The 23,100-nt window shown below is 34.7% G+C and overlaps 1 protein-coding gene across 3 annotated transcripts in view; it reads right to left on the minus strand.

Annotated features, from left to right (window-relative positions):
- The window catches only part of ADK (adenosine kinase), a 581,730-nt gene that overhangs the window by 408,325 nt on the left and 150,305 nt on the right, over positions 1-23,100 (minus strand). The gene's annotated exons all lie outside the window — the stretch shown is intronic.

Genomic DNA, 23,100 nt, shown 5'->3' on the forward strand with positions numbered 1-23,100 from the left:
TGCCCTGACTGGTATGGCTCAGTTGGGCACTGTCCCACAAAGCAAACAGTTGCCAGTTCAATTCCCAGTCAGGGCATATGCCTGGGTTGTGAGCTGGTCACTGGTCGGAGTGCATGATCTCAATGTTTCTCTCCCTCTCTTCCCCACTCTCTAAGTAAATAAATCTTTTTTAAAAAATCATAAAATGTTCTCTACGACCAGGGTCCATAAGTTTAGTACCTATGTTTTCTTCTACGTACTTCATTGTTTCAGATCTTTTATTTAGGTCTTTGATCAATTTTGGATTGATTTTTGTACAAAGGCACAAGCTCCAACATAATTTCATTCTTTTGCATGTGGCTTTCCAATTCTCCCAGCACCCATTTATTGAAGGGGTTTTCTTTTCTCCATTGTGTGTTTTTGGCTCCTTTGCCAAAAATTATTTGCCCATACACCTGTGTTTTTATTTCTGGGCTCTCAATTCTGTTCCTTTTGTCTGTGTGTCTGTTTTTCTGCCAATACCATACTGTTTTGATTGTTGTTGCTCTGTAAGTATAATTTGAAGTCAGGTAGTATGATACCTCCAGCTCACTCTTTTTCTCACGATTGCTTTGGCTATCCAGGGTCTTTTGTGGTTCCATACAAATATGTAGATTTTTTTGCTCTATTTCTTTAAAAAATGACATTGGGATTTTGATGGGGGGGGTGCATTAAATCTGTATATTGCTTTAGGTAATATGGACATTTTAACTATGTCAATTCTTCCAATCCAAGAACACAGAGTATCTTTCCATTTCATTGTGTCTTTTTCACTCTCTTTCAATAAGGCCTTATAGTTTTCAATATATAGGCCCTTTACATCCCTTGTTAAGTTTATTCCTAGATATTTTAGTCTTTTGGTTACAATTGCAAAAGGATTTTTTTCATTTCTTTTTCTAAAGTTTCATTGTTAACACATAGGAAAGCAGTGAATTTTTGTACATTTATTTTGAATCCAGCAATATTATTATATTTGTTTACTGTTTCTAATAGTTTTTTGGTGGAGTCTTTAGGGTTTTCTATATACAGAATCATGTTATCTACAGACTGCGTATATTACAAGTGCTATCTAAACGTCTTTGAAAATAATGTCACCTGCAATTTTTCTATAGACTTTTCATGTTCTTTTACTTGAAACCCAGCATTACCTCTTTTTAATAAATAAAAACTGAGCATCAGTAAACATCTGTTGACTCACCAAGAGCCAAAGACAATCACTCAAAATCATTATCTTCTTTAATTGATTATTGCTGTTCCTACCAATGTTCTCAATTCTTAAAGGCTTAGAGTCTTAAACAAATTTATTTTCTCTGAACATATTTCTTAGGCTGCTACAATAACACAGTATAATTAACTCACCATTGGTAAATGGCTCTCTTTGTCTGGCTAACCCAATGAGCCACTCCAAACTTCACTTTGGTTGCAGCCTCATTTTTACTTTTTTTGTTTGTGAAAGATTTCTGCTGTAAGGATATATTTTACATTTTCTAACTTTCATGAGTTGCTCTTCTATGTCTGTAATACTATCAGTGCTTAACTTAGTAATGGCAATGTATACTGTATTATTTTAACAGAGTACAATAAACCAAATGTTTTACCATCTAACTTAATCCAGGGCCCCCTTCACCATTAAAACTATGAGATTCAAAGTCCCCTTTTTCTTCTTCTCTTGTTTTGACATAATGGGTATGGACTAGTAATAAAAAATAAAGTGTTATGGTTCAGCAATACATGTGACACCTGAAACACTACTGAATTACGACGACAGCACTGAGATGTGTAGTGTGCCACTGACAGTGTGGATAAAGCAACTACTCAACACTGCCATAGTGGTGGAAAAGCAGCCACAGGTAATACATAAATGAATGGGCATGAGTATCTTCTAATAAACTTTAATTACAAACAGTGAAATTAGAATTTAGTATAACTTTCATGTCATTGAATAATATTGTTTTTCCCCTAATCATTAAAGAATAAAAACTATCCTTAGCTTACAGACTGTACAAAATCAAGTGGTGGGGAAGGTTTACCCCATAGGCTATAGTTTGCCAACCTCTGCTTTAAAGAAGTTTCTTATTCACTTGGGCTGACTTCACTCTTCTGTAACATGTAAATATAATAATGATTGTACCTATCTACCACAGGGGCTGTGAAAAAAAGATCATCAAAGATAATATGTCAATAGGTTCTGAAACTGTAAAATGAATGTGGCAACCAATTCTATTTTGCATTCATATGATAGTGATTGTACAACAGTCACTGTGTACTATGCCAGGCAGTGTAATGCAACATGGTCCATATCTTCTATTTTCTATGAGTTTACAATGTAACTGAGAAAACACAATGTAACCAAAAGAAATACTTAATAGCCTGTGTTAAATAACAAAAGTCAATACAATTCCATAAACATGATGAAACACACACTTACTAAGCATTTACCTGTTCAAGGTACACAGTAAGGCACTTCAGAAATTCACTGTGCATATACAAAACACAAACATTTCACCAACAAATTCTTTTAATAAAATACGTATTTCAGCAACCAATCCTTCCTAAAACTTATTCTGTAACCGCCTATAGCTTCCCTCTTTTTAGTGGCTTCATAGTTTCCCATTAAATAGTTACAAGTAACCTCTAGAATAAACATTTAGGTTTTGTCTAATTGTTGGGTTTGGGTTTTTTTTTGCTTTTACAGGTACTATGAAAACAAACATCCTCACCCATACATATGGTTCATAAATCAAAGAGCATTTAAGATTTTTATAAATAATATAAACTGTTCCTTCAAAGAGGCTGTGGCAATTTTTACCACACCACATTATGAAAGTGCCTATTCTCTATAACCTCAATATAAGGTATAGGACTTATCATAACATGTTTATTTTGCATTCCCCTTATGAAAGAGAATGAACATATTTTCATATGTTTAAGTGCTATTAATATTAACTTTTCTACCCATCATCTGTTTATAGACATTGCTCATTATTAATATGTAATCACTGCTCTTTTTCTTATTGATTTCTAGCTCTTTACATATAAGAAAGAAGGACTTGGACTCTGGTGTAATTGACAATTATTTTTTAAATTTTTTATCATTTGTAAATTGTCTTCTGACTTTACGCAAAATTTTTTGCAATGTATACAAATATTATTTTTATAGGGTCAAGCATCCACTGAAGGAAGGAAGGAAGGAAGGAAGGAAGGAAGGAAGGAAGGAAGGAAGGAAGGAAGGGAGGGAGGGAGGGAGGGGGGAAGGCAGGGAGGAGGGAGTGCAAATTAAACTGAAAGATACAAAGAGACAAGATGAATGTGTAGAAATATGGGAGAAAATAAGCATGTTATACAGTGGAACAACAAAACCAAACTTGGTTCTTTGAAAAGACTAATAAAACTGATAAACTCTTACAAACATGGAGCAAATAACCATCAGCAGAAATGCAAAAGAGTACATTTCCACTGATTACATTCATATTAAAAGATCACAGGAAAACATTATAAACAAGGGTATGCCATATATTTGAACATTTAGACAAAATGTAAAATACTTACAAATACAAATCTTACCAAAGCTAATAAAAGAATAAGAGAAAAAAATCTACAAAGTCTTTTAACTATTTTTAATGAAATAATCCCACAGAGAAAGCTCCAGGTCTAGATAGCATTACCAATGAATTCTACTAACCTTTAAGAAAGGAATAACACCAACCATAGGCAAAAATCATCCAAAGAGTAAGGAAAAAGTTAGGGGCAGCAAGAAGAGTACCCACGTTAAAAAGAAGAACATCTGTTCATTAAAAGATACCATCAAGAGTGTGAAAAACCAAGTCTCAGGGTCAGAGAAGGCATTTACAAATCAAAATGGGTCATAGCCTGAATATATACAGAATCCCTATGAATTGATCACAAATTATTAAAATCTATGATACCCAATAGAAAACTGTGGAAAAAAAACTTAAACATTTAATTTTTTTAAAAAAGCATATCCAAATGTTCAAAACAAATAAGAAAATACTTAACTTCCTTGCTGGTCATGGTCAAGAAAATACAATTAAAACTATAATGACATACCACTATTCATCCACTGGTACGGTAAAACAAAAATTTTAAAGACTGAAAAAAAAAGGAGTGGAACAACGGAAACTCTCAGCCCTGCTAATGGCAATACAAAACTTTGGAAATCTTTTTGAAAATATCTAGTAAAATTTAAGACAAGCATACCCAGCCAGTACCATTTCTACATATAACTCCAACAGAACAGTGTGCATATGAACACCAAAGACACATACAGGAATGTCCATTACTATCATTATTTGTAATAAAGCCAAACTAGAAACAACCCAAATATCCATCAAAATCAACATATGAAAGTAAATTCAGATGGATTTATATGGTGGAATAGAACACATTAAATAAAATGAACAAAGCACTACTACATGCAATTATGTGGGTAAGTCACAGAAACAAAGATGATCCAGAAAAGTCAGAGACAAAAACTATACACTTCTGATTCCATTTATTTAAATTTAAAAAAAAAAAAAGCTAATCTCTCGTGTTTTTAGTCAAGATAGTGGATACCTTTAGGGAAGAGGGGGGCCCAGGGGTACTTCTGGGCTGTTGGCCAAGTTCTATTTCTAGAACTGTATGGTGGTTAAACAAGTATGTTTACTTTGAGGTAATTCTTTCAGCTGTACACTTATGATTTGTATACTTTTCTATGTGTGTTATACTTCAGTTCATAAAAACTTGATAAAAGAAGAATGAATGTTGAATTTTGCAAAAGCATTTTTAGCATCTATGAAAATAATCACATAAAATTTCTCCAAAAATCTATTAATATGGTACATTGGTCTGGGTCCAATCAAAAGATTAAAACCACACAGGAAGTTAAGTAGGAAAAGTTTAACTTAAAAGAATTATTAACTATGATAAAAGAGTGTCTGTAAGATATAAGAAAGCTCCACATGATACTGCAGGGCTTACTGAAGAGCACCCCAGGAAGTAAAAACTTGTGAAGGATCAGACTTCATTTGAGAAGGTGTGGTTCAGCCACTAGATAGCAGAGTTCATTGGTTTAGCTAGTCTGGAGTTGCTTAGCAAACAATAGAAACCCTCTGCAAAGCAGCTGTGAGGAGCATGCTAAGTCATATTAATAGATTTCCTAATTCTAAACTGTACTTTCATTTGGGAATAAGCCTTTTTTTTACTAGTTGCTTGATATATGGCTGTATTCTGTTTATACTGTTGGTGTATCATTTGTGGCCCTTTGTACGAAGAAAAGAATAAAAAATACATTGCCTATATTCATTTTATAATCCCCTACCAAGTAAATGTTCTTCTTCCTACTTATTTTTCACTTGATACTTTTTGAGTTTTACAAAAGTACAATCATTTCACCTGTAAATATTTCCTTTCTTCACCATTTCTATGTCTTACTTATTTTTATCAGAGTGTTGTACTCCGACTTGTTTTAAAAAGTCAACTGACCTGCTGTTCTAAGAATATAATATAGAGGACAAAGGTGAAAGGAGAGAAACTAGTTAGGAGGCTTTTATAATAAAGCAGGCAAAGGATGATGATGATGGCACACAGCAGGGGGCAGATGAGTGCAGCAGTGCAGGTAAGAGGTTACTGAATCCAGGACATGTTTCAAGGGTGGTGCAGTAGGATGTGTGAAAGATTGGATAAGCGCTGTAAGAAAAGGAGAAGAAAAAAAATAACTAAGGTTTTTAGCCTGAACAACCCAGACGGGTAAAGTTGCCATCAAGGGAAACAGAGTACGCTGCAGATGGAACAATTTTTGGTGGAAAGATTAGTTCAGTTTTGGAAGTGTTGAGTTTAGGACATCAAAAAAACAAGCACATCCATTAAATAAATGCTGAAAGAACAAATCAATTAATCAATCTCTCAAACATGACTGATTCTCCAATATTCCAAAATTGCTATGATTAAGGACACAGAGTGTTATGCCACAGGACACACTCCACTTCACAGCAAAGAAATGATTCCCTGAAACAGGCAAAAATGATAGATTTCACAACAGGTACTATTTTCCCATGGCAGAAACTGGCCTATATCCTCACTGCTATGTGCAGGGAGAACCAAAACACAGGCTTTGCTAAGGCAAAACCGAAAGGCTCAAATTATCCTGCAGATATTCCATATGATCTTTGTAAATGAATAAAACAAGTGAAGAGCTGGTGTCTTGGTATAGCAGGCAACACTAAGCTCACAGTAGTTCTAGATAGATGGATGGATGGATGGATGGATGGATGGATGGATGGATGGATGGATGGATTGATAGGTAGGTGCATTGATTGATTGATTGATTGATTGGTAGGTAGGTGCATTGATAATAAATAAATCTGAGGGAAAAAAATTCCAGTTCATGGTTCTAGTGATAAAGTCTTCTAAGACCTGACAGGTTTACTTCACAACAGACATTTTGCATCAAAAATCTGAACGCTAAGACCTTAAAATTTCTTATTTTTCAGTATGATATTTTCTTTTTTTTTCCTTACTGTAACATTTTAATGAGTTGCTTATGTAATTTGCCAAAAATACAAAACTTTATGGGAAATGAGGCAACCAGCCACTGGGGTAGGAGCCATCGTAGCCAATGTTCTTGAGGCTCCCCTTCCCCTGTGACTGTCACAGGAGGGACACCACATATGGAAGACCCTTTCTTTCTCATCACAGTCATTTTATTCTATGCTCCCTTCACTCTTAAAAAAGAAATTGTATTGTAACCAAATGCAGGTGTGGCTACCTGCCACAACAAAAGCCAATCTCTTGAAACAGGCGCTGGTGAAAAGGAACATGCTTAATTCAGAAGCCAGCAGAAAAGATGGGGAACTCTCATCTCAAAGCCCTTCTTAACTTTTCAGTGCATGCAGAGGTTTTTATAAGGAAGGAAGGGAAAGCAGAACAAAGAGATCCAGGGAAAGGGTAGTAAAGTGCTCTGCAGGCAGATTAGCACATCCCTTCTGATAAGGACCTCGAAACTGGTCAAGCAGTGCTCCGGTGTGCATCATCCTGGTTTTATGGCTGAAGGTTAGCAAATCTCATGCTACATAAGATCCTCATGGCGCTCTATGGAGCTCCTCATGGTGGCCATGCTTCAGTGATGCTCTGGCTCTTTGCCATGATGGCACTTTTAGCCAGCAGGGGGAATCACCTCGGCATTATGTTCAAACCTTTTGGCAGTTTATTCCCTAGCTTCAACTTTTCCTATTCTCAATATCAACAATGGAAGTATTTTGATAATTTTATTTTTAGACAAAAAGTATCTTCTAATAATGCTATTTTTGAAAGGCCATTCACAATAGACTAGAGCAATTACTGTTTTTGTGTTTCTGTTTTGGGTTTTTTGTTTGTTTGTTTTGGAGGTCACCTGGAACTTACTTGCAGACCTGTGTTGTGATCGGTCCCTCTTAAGACACTAAAACCAAATTTGGGAGACTTGGATTTGAATATTGTTCTTTTACTAACTAGTTGAGGGGTTTAACCCTGTGCTTTAGTTTCATCATCTGTGTGACCCTGAGCAAGTCACTAGATCTCTTACCTGCCTTGTTTTCCTCATCTATAAAAGGGTTAGTGAAAGTGGCCTACCTCTTAGAATTGCTGTAAGGAGTCAATGACAGTTATATTTCTAAAGGGCCTAGAACAGTACTGGCCTCATGCTAAGAACATATGTATTATCTGTAATATATAATAGATATAATAGTAATCTGTCTTGTCATAATTCCTGCATTATTTCACCTCACAAGACAATAAGGAGAATCAAATGACATAATAAATGTTGTATTAGTTTGTTACTGTTGCAGAGCAAATCCTCACAAACTTAATGTCTTAAAAGAACACCCAATTATTATCTCATATTTTCTATAGGTCAGAACTCCAGGTATTGTTTAGCTGAACGCTCTGCTCAGATCCTCACAAGGCTGAAATCAGGGTGTCAGCTAATTTGCGTTCTTTCTGCAACTCAGAATCCTCTTCCAAGCTCATGTGGCTGATGGAAGAATTCATTTCCTTATGGTTGTAGGACTGAGGGTTCCATTTCTCGCTTGATGTCAGTGAGGGGTTGTTCTCAGCAACTAGAGACTGCCTGCTGCTCTCTGCCAGGTAGACCTTTTCACAATATGGCAGTTGCCTTCTTCCAGGCCAGCAAGATCATGCCTCCCTGGCCTCTAATCCCTTCCCGTTAGCTGAAGCTTATCTGGTCAGGTTAGGCCACCCTTTAGTCATATACTGCAATGTGATCATGGTTTCATATCTCATCATGCTCATGGGTTTTTCCCTCACTCAAGGAAAAGAGATAATATAGGGTTGAGGATCCTGGGGGGGTCATCTTAGAATTCCGCCTTCCACAACTGTACACTTTCACTGCATTCTGGCTCTCTTTGTTCATTCTGACTTGTGAAATCTGGCACAAATGCTTCATAAAGAATGCAAGTTTTAGATTAACATCCATCATTGACTAACCAGCCATCCTCCGGGGCCAAGCTGGGTGATGTTGATATTCTTTTCTTTATTTCATGCTACCTCCTTTCATTTCCGCAAGAAGTCATGAGAAACAAAATATTGTGCAGATGAGAAAATTAAAGTTTGCAATCATTGTTGATGTATATAAAAGTAGCCAAAATTAGACTTGGTATCTCCCACATCCTTTGCCAACTGTACAATTCTCAAAGGATTTCTTCCCTTTCCTCCTCTTCCTCTTCCTTCTCCTCCCCCTCCTCCTCCTCCTCATTCTTATGAAATGACATAAAGGTAATAAAAAAACTGACTGAGAAATAAAGATATTAGGCTTCTTGGACTGTAGCCATCCCTTTAAGGCTGACATCAGGTGACTTCTTGTTCTTCTTTATTGTTGTTCTATTACAGTTGTCCCAATTTTCCCCTGTTGCTATCCCCTACCCGGCCCTCCGCCCCATCCCCACTCCCACAGTCTATCCCCACCATGTCGTCCACGTCCATGGGTCCTTTATACATGCTCCTTGACTAGACCCTCTTATCCACTGGTGCAAGGGCAGAATGTTGCTAGTCCCCATCTGCAAGTCCCTTTACCCCTAATGCAAACCCTGCCTTCTCTAAAGGACGCTGCAGTTATTCCCAGGGAAATTTACTACAATGCATGTGAAACAGGGAACAACATCCCAATGCTTCCTTTCTCCTACCTTTCCCACCCTCTCCTCCATCCACACTCCCTACTACAGTGACTAACTAGTTCCCTACTCCCTTCCCCAAGCATTGGATCCTAGATGAGGCAACAGACAATGAAGCCAAATGGTTACAAGCACACACTCTGCAGCTAACCTTCCTTCCCTGGCATCCAGGCCCCCACCACTTACCATTTGCATTACTTAGGGTAAGTTACTTTATTTCGGTGTTACACATTCTCTTTTGTAAAAGGGGGAAATTAATAGTACCTATACTGTACAAATCTTAATAGATTTGATGAGTTAGAACATATAAAGAACTTAAACAGAGTATCTAAAAGAGAAGTGTAGTCTTTTGCAGATATCCTGTTCAATAAATAGCCAAACTCTTGAAAGACATTTTGGAGGAATGACTCGGGAGTTTCAAAGCACATAGTGATTAATTTGGACAAGCTTTTAACAGAAATCATCATGATAAACTTGTATGCCCATCCACTACTACCTCCTTAAATAGGACAGTCATATAACTGTATCTTTTGTATTATAACATTTGGTCATTTATAGATGTCAGTCCAAGTTATAAAAACAAGATTTTTCAGGGTAATAAATGGTGGTGCTGGGCAAATCAGAATTCATTTTCCTAATAAAAATAACTCCCAGTGCCATTTTCATACCTTACTGGTTAGGAGTATAAGTAGAAATAGAAGAAAATAATACATGGGTCTAAATTTCATTAATGAGGATATTACCCTGTGCAAGTTCTTAGAAGTTAAAGGGAAGGGTTATGGAGCAGCAGTTCAGTAAAAGTCATTATCATTTACAATAATAACGATGATGGTATCATATAGCATGTGAATGAATGTTTAAGCTCAGTAAAAACTAACCAGTGGGTAAAGATTTTCTTCCCTCTAAGTCATACACATTAACCCATGAGCTTTTGCTAGATTTGAGAGGAAGGGAAAACAGTTGTTTCTATTGTGTAGCTTCTCACAGTCCCTATTTAAAAACTGTTCTTATCTGAGGTCAACAGACCCTCCAATGTGGATCAAAAAATTTCTAATATTGTAAAGCTTTCATACTAAATTACATATGCAATAACAAAGAAAACCATAAAATTTAGCACATTTTCAAAATCCCATGACTTTTTTTTTCAGAAATAGAAAGACCAAGCCTAAAATTGGTATGAAATCTCAAAGGAACCCAAATACCAAAAACAATCTCTAAGAAAAAAAAAACAAAAACCCACAGCTGAGGATTTACACTTCCTGATTTCAAAACTTACTACAAAGCTACAATAGTCACAACAGTGTAATTACAAAACATGCTTACAGAACAGAATAGTATAAAGCCAGAAATAAACCCTCACATGTATGAGGTCTGTCCAGAAAAGTCCAATCATTGTTAATATAATGACAACAGTTTGCACAATATCGACGTAACCTAGCAGCCAAGTAGAGTGGACTGGAATGCGCATGCATGAACAATGACAATTTCACTTTACTAGTTAGTGAGGGCAGTAGACACTGTTGAGTGAGCATGTGTACTGTGTGGCCATCACATTGAAAATGACTGAGTGAGTAGAGCAAAAAATCTGCATCAGATTTTTTGTCAAGTTTAAACGTTCCTCCAAAGAAACTATTCAGATGATTCAAAAGACTGCAGCTATGGGCAAGTGGTGAATGGCAGCTTCATCATACCAATGCGCTCAACTCATACATCATGTCTGGTGTAGAGATTTTTGGCGAAACTCAAGTCACCCAGGTGACTTAGCCCCCCTACAAGCCCAGATTTGGCACTCTGTGACTTCTGGCTTTTCCCAAAAATAAAATCACCTTTGAAAGGGAAGAGATTTCAGACCATTGATGAGATTCAGGAAAACATAATGGGGCATCTGATGGAGACTGGGAGAACTGTATGAGGTCCCAAGGGACCTACTTTGAAGGGGACTGAGGCGTCATTGTCCTATGCACAATGTTTCTTGTATCTTCATCAATAACTGTCTCTATTTTTCATTGGGCATGGCTGGGTACTTTCTGGACATCGTATAGTCAAAAGATTTTTGACAATGGTGCCAAAACCATCAATAGGGAAAGGACAGTCTTTTCAAAATATGGTGCTAAGGAAACTGGATATCTACATGCAAAAGTATGAAATTAGACCCTCTCTAATATCATATATAAAAATTAACTCAAAATAGACAGAGACCTAAATTTAAGAGCTAAAATTATAAAACTCTTTGAAGAAACTATAAGGCAAATTTTCACAACATTGGATTTAGCAATGATTTCTTGGATATGACATCAAAAGCATAGGCAACAACAAAATAGACAAAACGTACTTCATGAAACTTAAAAACCTTTGTTCATCAAAGGCAGTGTCAACAGAGCAAAAAGGAAACCCACTGAATGGGAGAAAAATACATATTTAAAAATCATATGTCTCATAAGGCATTAATATCCAGAATATCCAGAGCATTCCTAAAACACAGCAACAATAACAAAAACAACCTGATTCAAAAATGGATAAAGGACTTGAATAAACAGTTCTCCAAAGCACATATACAAATAGCCAATAAGCACAAGAAAAGATGTTCAACATCACTAATCATTAGGGAATGCAAATCAAAATTATAATGAGATACTACCTCACATCTATACGCATTAGGATGGCTACTATCAAAACAAAGTAAAAAAAAGAATAAAGAAAATACTTACCTGAAAGGAGAAATAAGCCAATAAAAAATAAATAACAAGTGTTGGAAAGGATATGGAAAAACTGGAAACCTCGTGTACCGTTGGTTGGAATGTAAAATGATACAGCCATTGTGGAAAACAGTATAGTGATTCCTCAAAAAGTTAAAATAGAATTACTATATGATCCAGCAATTCAACTTTTGGGTACATACCCTAAAGAATTTAAAGCAGGGTCTCAAAAAGATATTTGTACATCGATGTTCATAGCAGCATTACTGACAATTGCAAAAACATGGGAGCAACTCGAGTGTTCATGGATGTATGAATGGATATGCAAAATGCTGTGTCTACATATTATGGAACATTACTCAGCCTTAAATTCTGAGTAAGAGTATGGTAATTCTGACATATACTACAACATGGATAAACCTTGAAGATATTATGCTAAGTGTAATAAACCAGTTACAAAAATAAAACAAATAGTGTATAATTCCACTTCTATAAGGTACTTAAAGCAGTCAAAATCCTAGATACAAAAAAGTAGAATGGTGGTTCCTGGAGAGTGCAGGAAAGGGGGAAAGAGGAGTTATTGTTTAATGAATAGAGAGATTCAGTTTTACAAGATGACAAGGGTTATGAGATGGATGATGGTGATGGTTGTACAGCATTATGAACATATTTAGTACCACTGAATTATACACTTAAAAATGGTTAAGATGGGGGAGTGCCCTTCTAGTTACTAGTTGGGACTCTAAAGGATTCATGAAATAAAGCCAATTTAGGTCTTCAAATGTTTTTTAAAAAATGGTTAGGATGGTAAATTTTATGTTATGTGTATTTTACCACAAATATTAGAGAAAAAATTAAGCAGACAAAATTTTGATTTTTTTAAAAAATCAATAATACTCACAATCCTCTTCCCAGTTACTGACAATTATCATTAAGATTTGATCAGTGTTCTGTATCTATATTTAAAAGAATTTTGTAGCGTTTTCCTGGCTTCCCACCTGTCTATAACCCATAACGATCTAAACAATGCTTTAATAAAAAAATGCCCTTTTTGTTGTTATATCTGACATCAGTATTATTATTTATTTTCAGCTGAAGATAATGAGCACAATGTTTCTATATCCTTTAGCATATATTTTACATATGGGCAATAAAATGTACTACAAAACATTTTCCATTTTAACTTTGCTATTTGGCAGAAAACCTCCTACAGTGTTTAACTTATTATTTGCTACAGACTCTTCCTAAAAGCAAGAGGCAACCCATTTTCTCCAGATGACTCATTATTAACTAAAGGCACAGTAAAATGAAGTGTTCCAACTTTAAATACCAACAGCTAAATATAACCTCTTCTACATTAGAAAATGCAGTGACTCTCTTTAGACTACATGAGCAATCTTAAATAGTCACCTTAACAAAATACATTTATCATATTCAGTGATCAGGGAAAAAAAAAACAACCTGGGACAATGTAAAGTATTTTTTTAAAAGCAAGCAAAAATGGAGAAAACTTTGTAAATCACAAAAAAATAGTTTTTCCTCATTCTTTAGGTAAAACACTTATCTCCATATATGCATTTTAATGCCTTGGAATACAAATACTGTTTACAAATACTAAAATTTATCTACTGCTCTTTTGTGTGAAATGAAAGGTTTTCTCAGCCATTAAACAAATGAGCTTCAAGTCACGGTTATTTCATTTGAGATTATTCTTTTGAGGAAGAAGAGTGAAATACATAGTAAATGTTATAAAACTATTATATCAAACTATTTTTTCTGGACCTTTATCTTGCATATAAGTAAAATAAATATGTAAAAACATCTGAAATTACTTGTTAATCAACAGTACTGATAGTTTTTCAAATCAGCAAGAAGAAAAACTAGTACAAGGCCATTACAAGCATAGTAAGTCAAAGTAAAGAGAAGAAGAAATATAAAAAAGCAGTCTGAATTGAAGATAACTCTCAGAGACAAAGGAAAGAACTGAGGAAAGAAAAATCTGACAGCTTTTGAGTGCTCAGAATTTAGTCATTCCTAAGGCCCAACTGTACCCATACTTGTGTGTGTATGTACATTTTAGTGACAAGTTACTGAATTCCTTTTTTATCCTAGGCAGTGCTAGTTAGGTTTCCTGTCACATGTAGCCAAGAATCCTAAGAGTGTAAAAATATTTAAGAAAGTGTGTACTACTAATTGCCCATATATCTATAGAAATGCGTCCATTTTCAGGTATAGTATGCCTATACATTACATCTCGTTTTCCACAAAGGAGAATATTTTTTCCTTTATTTTCAGGAGAGAAGAAGGAGGCTTTTAAAATCATTTTAAAAGATTCACTACAGGCGATCACTTCAGAACCGACTTGTTTGAAAGGTGCCAATTTAAGGAAACTGATAGCAACTTTTCTGAAGTACTCATACCTTTCACAAATGTAGTACCATTTTTAACAGAAAAACTAGTTGGAAGAGAATAAAAAATGATAAAAGAAGTATTCTATTCATTGTGAAATTACTGGTGATCTTTGTATATTTTCATTTTATTTTAATACATGTTCTCAACAATCAAAAAGAAACATGTTACTTTTTAAATAAGTATACATTTTAAGTAATTTTAACTATCATAGTTCAAAGGAAATGTTTGCTTAGGCTTAATCTTCATATAATTTTGAGAGCTTAAGTGTTTATTTAGTTCAATTCAACAAATATTTATCAAATATCTGCCATGTATAAAGCAGAGGGTCATAAGGAAAATGATATGTAGTTTATGGAAGCAGCCATAAGAGACTTTAGTGAATGTGTGTTTGTTTACATAGTTGCCTGTGTGTTGCTTTAGTTGCAATAAATTGGCTTAATCCAGGCTTTATGCTACAACAGCTCAATTCAACTATGAAGTGTGAGCTGCTTCACTCTGGTATTTTCATTTCCTTCCTACTGGCATAATTTTCAAAGTACTCACCCTCCCCTAATCACCTTCAATACAGGTCTATAAAACATTACTTACTTTTCATATAAATAATATCTTTAATAATTTAAGGCAAAATAACTTCCATAGATTTTAAAAAAGAAATGTTACCCATTTTAGGTTCTAGTTATCAAGGTTTCACTCCAAAGGTACAGTTCAACTTCACTGCAGTATGTTTTTCCTTGTTAGTGAATTTATTGGGATGACTCTGGTAACAAAATTATCAGGTTTCAGATGAACGATTCCACAAAACATTCTGTACACTGTACTGTGTGTTCACCATCCCAAGTCAAGTCTCCTTCCGTCACCATTTATTCCCCCATACCCTCCTCTACCTCCCCCACACTCCGCACTCACCACACTGTTGTCTGTCTCCATGAGTTGTTTGGGTTTTGGATTTTTTTTTTAAGATTTTATTTATTTGTTTGTTTGTTTGTTTGTTTTGGAGAGAGGGGAGGGGAAGGAAAAAGAGAGGGGAAAAAACATCAGTGTGTGTGGTGCTTCTTGCACACCAGGCCTACAGGAGGCCTAGCCCGCAACCCAGGCCTGTGCCCTGACTGGGAACTGACCTGGTGATCCTTTGGTTCACAGGCCAGCACTCAGTCCACTGAGCCACACTGGCCAGGTCTGTGTCCATGAGTTTTTTCTCTTTCTTTTTTGCAATATTTTAATAGTTTACAAATTTGGGCAAAAAATAAAAAAATAAAACTTTCAGGTGAATGAGTCTATAGTGACTTTTTAAAAATTTACTTTCATATATTATGGTCATTTTTTTTTTAAGCCACAATACTGATTTACATGATCTCTAGTAAAAGTTTGTTTTCAGTGCTGGAGAATAAAAACTAGAAGTGTAGAAGCTGTTTACACTTAAAGATTCAACTAGATGGTTAAGTTCTAGAACTTCTACTCTATCCCCTCCTAGGACCCAGAATATAACTGGGTCATTGGGCACTCAATTAAGTCTTGATAAATTAAAAGGTCTCAATGCCTACAGGTGTCCAAAAACAGATTTCAATAAAAAACTGGGAGACGATTTAGAAAGTAGTTCATGTAGACTTACTCAGAGCCTATGAAGGCATTGAGGATGTCCTACAATACATTATGTACTATATCATTATTAATGTGCTTTATCTAATTGACACAACACCTCTCACAAGCTGAGTAACCTGAGAAATCATTTCTCTCGGTCACTTTTTACACCACTAACTCTGCTGATAACACCTCCCAGTTGCCTTGAGTTCCACCTCTTTCTCCGTCAAACTCACTGCCACATTTCAGGGCCTCACTTCTTATTTGGGCTATGCCAACAGTCTAACAGGTAATTTGCAAAAAGGCTTTTGTCTCTTCCATTCTCTACACCATCGCATCAATTAACTTTCCTATTTAAATTCATTCTCATTGCTTACTTAAAAAAATAAACACACTAAACTTCTAAGCAGGATATAAAATATATCTTTTTTTATGAATAAAATACAACCTGGATTAATGTCTTTACATCTACTAAAATCACTCTCAATTCTCCAACTCACACACTATGTATGCTTCAATCATATTTAGGTGATCCCATAAAATTCTCTTATCTCTGCACTTCTTTCTCAAAGAGTGTCCAGAAGTATAACCAGGACGCATACATAGCTTCCTACATGTTTATCGCTTCCTTTGTCTAACACACTTCATAGCTTGTTTTTAAAGACTCAGTTTAAAGCATCTTCTTTTTGAAGCCTAGCTTAACTGTCAATCTTCCAATCCCAAACTAGGTATCTCTCCTCTATGCTTTCAGAGGTGCCTTTTCAAGTATTTTTCATAACATTTATCACATTAAATTACTAGTTGTGTGACTAGTCAAAATTCTGAGACTCACTTTGCTCATCTGTAGTGACTAACAGTATCTACACTGAAGGACTTCTATAAGGATAAGTGCAGGAAGCGCCTAGCACTTAATAAATGTTCCAGTACATGATAGATGTCCTGTGTCATTAATATTTTTCTCAAAAGCAAATATCTTAGTATTTGTCTTCCTTACTCCAGCAGCTAGCCCAGTATTTCGCAAAAAATAAGCCACTATACATTTGTAAAGTGAATACATCCACATTTCAGAAAGATGACTCCTACAGCACTACAGAAGATGGAATTGAGGAAGTCCTGCAACAGACCCTTTAGGACTTCAGAGGAAAAGAATCATTTGGGGTGTTCTCAAAACCAAATACACACTGCACAGAGACCTAGAAGATTTTTCACCTCAACTGAGAATTACTACTGAAGTGAACTTCTCTTAATCAAGGGGGAAGGGAGTGGTTAGATGGGGATCTGATCCCTCACAGGTCGTTGGGACAGAAAAAGGTAGAAAGAGAGAACCACTGGAGAAATGGAGGCACATTACAAGAGGACTATAGTCCTTAACGCAAAATATGATGATTCAGGCAACAAACATGGAAGTAGGAAGGAGGGATGAGATTTGAGAGCCACGTCAAATGGTAGTAAGAGCTGGAGAAGGTTTATGATGGTTTATGGAGAAGGATCAAAGATGGCTGGAAATGTTTACTATGACAAAGTTAATTGTTATAAAAAGCCAAGAAGCAAGGCACACAATTAAACTGACCCAGATTTAGAAATTGGCAAGGTCAAAAGGAAAACAGAATTGAAGGAAATGGTAAAATGTAATTGAAATAACTGACCATGCCACTCAGGCTGGATAAAGAGAACTGTGAAAATAGGAAGGAGCTACACAGGAAGCTGACGCAGACTTTTTCTCTAAAGCAGATCTGGGTAGGGAGGGACTAGGTTCAGAATACGAAAAAAGGATTGCCGTAGTGGAATGGAGATAAAGGGAGTTAAATAAAGGAGTTTAAGGAAGTGCAGTAACTGGTGCTGGAAATGTCATCCACATGAGAACTAAGATAGAAAACAGAATATTTGTAAAACAAATACCAAAGTTTTCAAAAAAAAAAAAAATTAAGAGGTTTAAAAGGGCGACACTACAAAAGCTTCCCAACAACCTTTTCCGATTGACTAAATAAGTTAATTAAACCTTGCTTCTACTTCTAACTTACTGCTGTCTTCCAGAACAAGACTTCCCTATTTTATGCTATTTTGTTTCAATAGATAATTCATAACTTATAGCTTATCATGGCCAGAAGAGTACATTCTACACCAGGTGACTTTCACATATTGTAAAAAACAAACAAAAAAAAACATCTGATTTTACACTAAACAATGCACATTTCATAATCTTATACTAGAAGATACCAGTAAACAATTAATTCATTCTATAGGTTCTGGTAAGAGAATGGCTTAAATGAAAACAAGGAAAAAAGCTCATGTATATATTTGATACATCTGTGAACACTTCTGCAAAAATACATGTTTTCTGGAAAACTTGAGTTGTTCTCATAACCATGCTGTATCAATGACTGTTCTTATTACTATGTACAGCTTTAAAAGCAACAAAACAATTTCTTATTAAGATGGTTAAATCCAACAAAGGAATAAAACTAAATCTTACAACCCTTAAAAGCTTAAGGGAATTATTACAATTGATGGCTATTCATAATATTTTAGTACACTTTAAATGATCCAACTACAGTGTCTTTTCATAAGTACACTGGTATCACCATGCAATTTTAATCCATATGCTTAAACCTCTTTCACAGTTTACAGAACAAAGCAGTTTTGATTCACAAACAATGCCCTGCAGTCATATACGCTCATGAGGTATTAATTTACAACTTCATCTGTGATCAGTTAAACTGCATGTGAAATCTTAAACATCCTTAAAAAGCTCACCACAAATAGTTTAATAAGAGATTTTTTGGTTAACATTACTTTAACTAAAAACATGTAAGATTAAATTCTATTGTAAAATAAAACCAAATGCCACTTGCTTTTAAGGATAAGCCACTAACAAAACAATCTTTTAAACTGTCACCTTTGCATCTAAAATATTAATTAAAAATGCAACTCTGTTTCAAAAACATATGTTTCAAAAGCATTGGCAAGACAAGTCACAGATAAAAAAGAAAATCAATTTAATGAAGAAAATGTACATATTTCAACAAGAAAGCTTTTTCTGTAATCAATCCTAGGAGCCAGATTTATTAAAATGTCAGGTCAACCTGAATCATACCAAAACAAAAGATTAAAATTACCAGTTTTACCTAACAACTAAAATGTCAGATTCATACAAATTATGGGCAAAGACAGCAATAATAAAAGAACAGGATATAAATTTCTGATTCAGCTGATTTTAGTGAAAAATAATAATCACTAACTTCTCAGAAACCTGCAGTTTTGAGCTTTAATACTTATGAAATTTGAGCCTTGGAATGTTTATTTACTTAGGTTTTTTTTTCTTCTAGCTAGCTACAAGTAATGGTTATGTTGATTGGTTTTCTGTCACAAAGGAATTATGATGGTATATAACAAAATGTCCAGAGCTACAGCAGCTCAAGGATTAGTTAACTTATAACTCAATACTGTCATGGATCTAAGTTCTTTCCAGGTTTTCCCTGTGCCACCTTACTGTGATGGCTTCTGTCCCTTGACAGTTCAAAATACCTACAATAGTTGATAGTTTCACTTCCTCTAAAGATCAACAATTAGAAAAGAGGTTGCCCAAACTTTTTCTCAGTGTTACTGGACACACATTACTAAATCAGTCCCTGACAAAGGGAATGAAATAACCATGATCAGCTCAGATTAATTTAAGATTCATTCCCTGAAGGTAAAGAAGAACACAGCTTCCCATAAAGCACATGGGGCATCTGATGAGTGATTAAAAACTAACGTATTGTGCTGACTGGTGCGGCACAGTTGGTGGGCATCGTCCACAAAGCAAGTCACTGGTTTGATTTTCAGTCAGGGCACAGCCTGGGCTGTGAGTTGGGTTGCCCATGGGGTGCATACAAAAAACAACCAATCGATGTTTCTCTCTTGAATCTCACGTTGATGTTTCATTCCCTCTCTTTCTCCTTCCCTTCCCCACTCTCAAAAAATAAATTAATTAAAATCTTTTAAAAAGTATCAAATTAAGTGTATCAAAAGTAAAGCATCAAATCAACACTATTTTCATGCATTGCATATAATAATATACAAGTCATTAATTTCTTTACAAGTTTCAAATGAACATTATACACACCAATGTGACAAACCCTTTTTGCAACCCTTAATGTCTCAATTCTGATAACTAAATATCTCATTAGAAAACACAGTTTATATGATGCAATAATTTTCCATCTAAAAGCAGTAATTCAAAACATGTCTCAAACTTTCAGTAAAAACCAAGGAATTGAACTTCTTATTCCTCCTGAACCCCACTAAAACTATCGAAGACAAAAATAACAGAACAGGAAACAATGGTGACAAAAATGTGGATACTGGAAAACAGACGGAGGAGTAAACAGATCCAAAAAAGTTCAAACATAAACAGCAATGGAGAAAGACAGAAGAAAGCTGGGAAGCAATTAAACTTACACTGTCATACCCCTAAAAGCACCGAACTGGTTGACACCAGGAATCTCTAGGAATGAGAGTAAAAGTAAGGCATACAAGTTTGTTTGTAGAAGCTAGACTTCCAGATACTGTCCTGTACTCTGCATATCTGGGTAAATATCCCTCTTTCACATCCAGGTAGAAGACTGGGGTCTATATTCTACAGAGAATAAAAAAGGGGTGGTTGGAAAAACATATTGAAAATATAAAGATTAACTGAAAGTTGACACAGGAAACTTTGAGACCCAATTTTCTTCTCCTTCTTGGCTCCAGAATCCAGAAAGCTGAAAAAGAAACCTTACTATATAATCAATCTAGTCTAAAAAACAATCTAATGATATCAACATGAACTTCTGCTACAAAAAGTCCAGCCAGATCATTAAATAGTGATATAAACAGATGATAACTCCTAGCTATGCACAGTTACTGTCTTTCAATTTCCTGAAGACGCAAATATTGTCGGACATTTAAAGAAAATCTCTACTGCTTAAAAAAAAAGAAAAAATTAAAAATGACAACTTGGAGGAAAGGAAAACATGCATTAGGAAAATAGCTTAAGAAAAAAATTTATGTTATGATTTTTATTCTCAGACACAGGAAAGAAAATACTATGTCCATGAGACAAGAGCAGATGCTACTAAAAAGAGTATCAGAATAAATAAGAACCTTTTAAAATTAAAAATGATAGTAGAAATAATTTTTGAAAAAGTAGAAGAGAAAAATACTTTAGAGGACCAATCTAGATGTCCAATAACTAAATAACTGGAGCTCCCCCTACCAAAAAAAAAAAAAAAAAAAAAGACCAAAGAAAATTTTTAAAAATCAAATATACAATTTAAGAAAAGTTCTCAGAAGTGGAGGACATGATCCATATCAAAAGAATCCCCCACCAATGTGTCCAGTAAAATGGATGAAAAAAAAACCCTATACAAAAACATCAGGATGAAGATACTAAAGGTTTTGTAAAACTTTAACAAACATTTCAAAGGATCAAGAATCAGAATGACACCAGATTTCATCACAACATTAAAAGCTAGAAGACAATGGAGCATTGCCTTGAAAATATGAAGGCAATTTTGACAAAAATCAAAAATGAAACACATTACTGCACCTAAAATGTCTGCTTTAAGTAAGCTGGTTTTACGATAGCCAGTACTCCAAGAGAGGAGTAAGATCACTCAAATCTGAGCAACTCTAAATATTTCGGTTCTATACAGAGACCAAGAAAAATGAAGGTGTGATTTAATTCAGAATGTTCCCAACTCTCAGGTTGAAACTTTTAACTAGAACTTCTAATGTTCATGGGATACTTTCTTCCTCCTACTGGAAATTATTCAGAAATTAAGAGTAATGAAAACAGCACTTACTTTTTGGTAAAATCAGGAGATAAATATAGTCAGTAGGTACTGCAAATTAATACGGAAAACACGGAGTAAATCAATGAGGGTATGGAACAACATAAATGTAGATTGTAAGCTCTGTCCAAAGTAGATGCCATGGAGTAGAAAGAACAAGTACAGAGCATGGCAAGAGGGTACAATGGTGGAAATTCACTAAAAAGAGCCCATAAAAACATACTTTTTTGAAGGTGAGGAAAATACCATGAATGTGTAACTATTCCATTAATTTACCAAATTCAAAATAAGACAAGAAAGTCCCCTATCTTTAACACCATATTGGCATACCAGTCGACACCATTAAACAAAATGAACAAAGTTAGAGGTATAACCTAAATATTCTGAATTAAGTGGTAAATCTACTGCTACTTGAAGCCATTGCTGCATAGCTAAAATTTATTTCAAAAAATATGTAACAGAAAACTTAAAAACAACAGGAAAAGATGGTGACGTATAAATGAGTAAAATAATTAATATAAAGTCAGTAACTTTCATTTATTAATATATAAACTGAAACCAACTGTAAAGATCCTGATTCACAAAACCAATAAAAAAATAGACTTTAAAAACATATAACACCTATAAGAAAAATAAATGTAAAACACTTTTAAAGACATTAATAGAGAACTTGAAGCAAAGAAACAACAAACGATGCTCTTGCTTAGTTGATTCAGAATTAAGATGTCAATTTATCTTCAGTTAATATCTTACTTCCATATAATAGCAATAACAAGAGCCAGAAGTTTCAAGTTTCTTTGTGGGAATGAGTGCTACAGATGAAACACCATAATAAAATGTTGAAAAATAAACAAATAAGGATAAACTGCGATGCTCTAAATAACTAAAGATGTGAGGGAGAATAGCCCAATTAAGTATAAAACTATTATAATGCTTCAATAATTAAACTGGCACATGAATAAAAAGGCATGTCAATGGAAGATGGGAGAAAGTCCAAAAGCAAATCAGAATAAACATAAAAATTTAGATATCACAGTAACATGTGGTTAAAGTGGCATCTCTCAATAATAAAGAGGTAAAGTAATTAATAAATAGTAGGAAACAACTGAATAACCAGTTATAAATAATAAAGTAGGATCCATACCAAATAAGTCAAATACTTAAGAGTAAAAAACTTAATTTTGAAGTCTTTAAAGAAATAATAAATTCCATTATATAATAAAAATGAAATTAACAAAAAAATCAAAATTATAATCTTGTAAAACTGTTTGCAACTCATATCACAAAGAGCATATGTTCCTAGTGCATACAAAGCTCCCTTAAATCACTAAAAACACTATCCATTCCCCCAAAAAGGGAGCATGGTGCAGAAGATTAAGATAGAAACAGACATTTCACAGAAAGAAAAAAAAGCAAATT

This window comes from Pteronotus mesoamericanus, unplaced genomic scaffold, assembly GCF_021234165.1.
Source record: "Pteronotus mesoamericanus isolate MK-2021 breed Mesoamerican mustached bat unplaced genomic scaffold, CSHL_Meso_final contig_24, whole genome shotgun sequence".
Classification (NCBI taxonomy): Eukaryota; Metazoa; Chordata; class Mammalia; order Chiroptera; family Mormoopidae; genus Pteronotus; species Pteronotus mesoamericanus.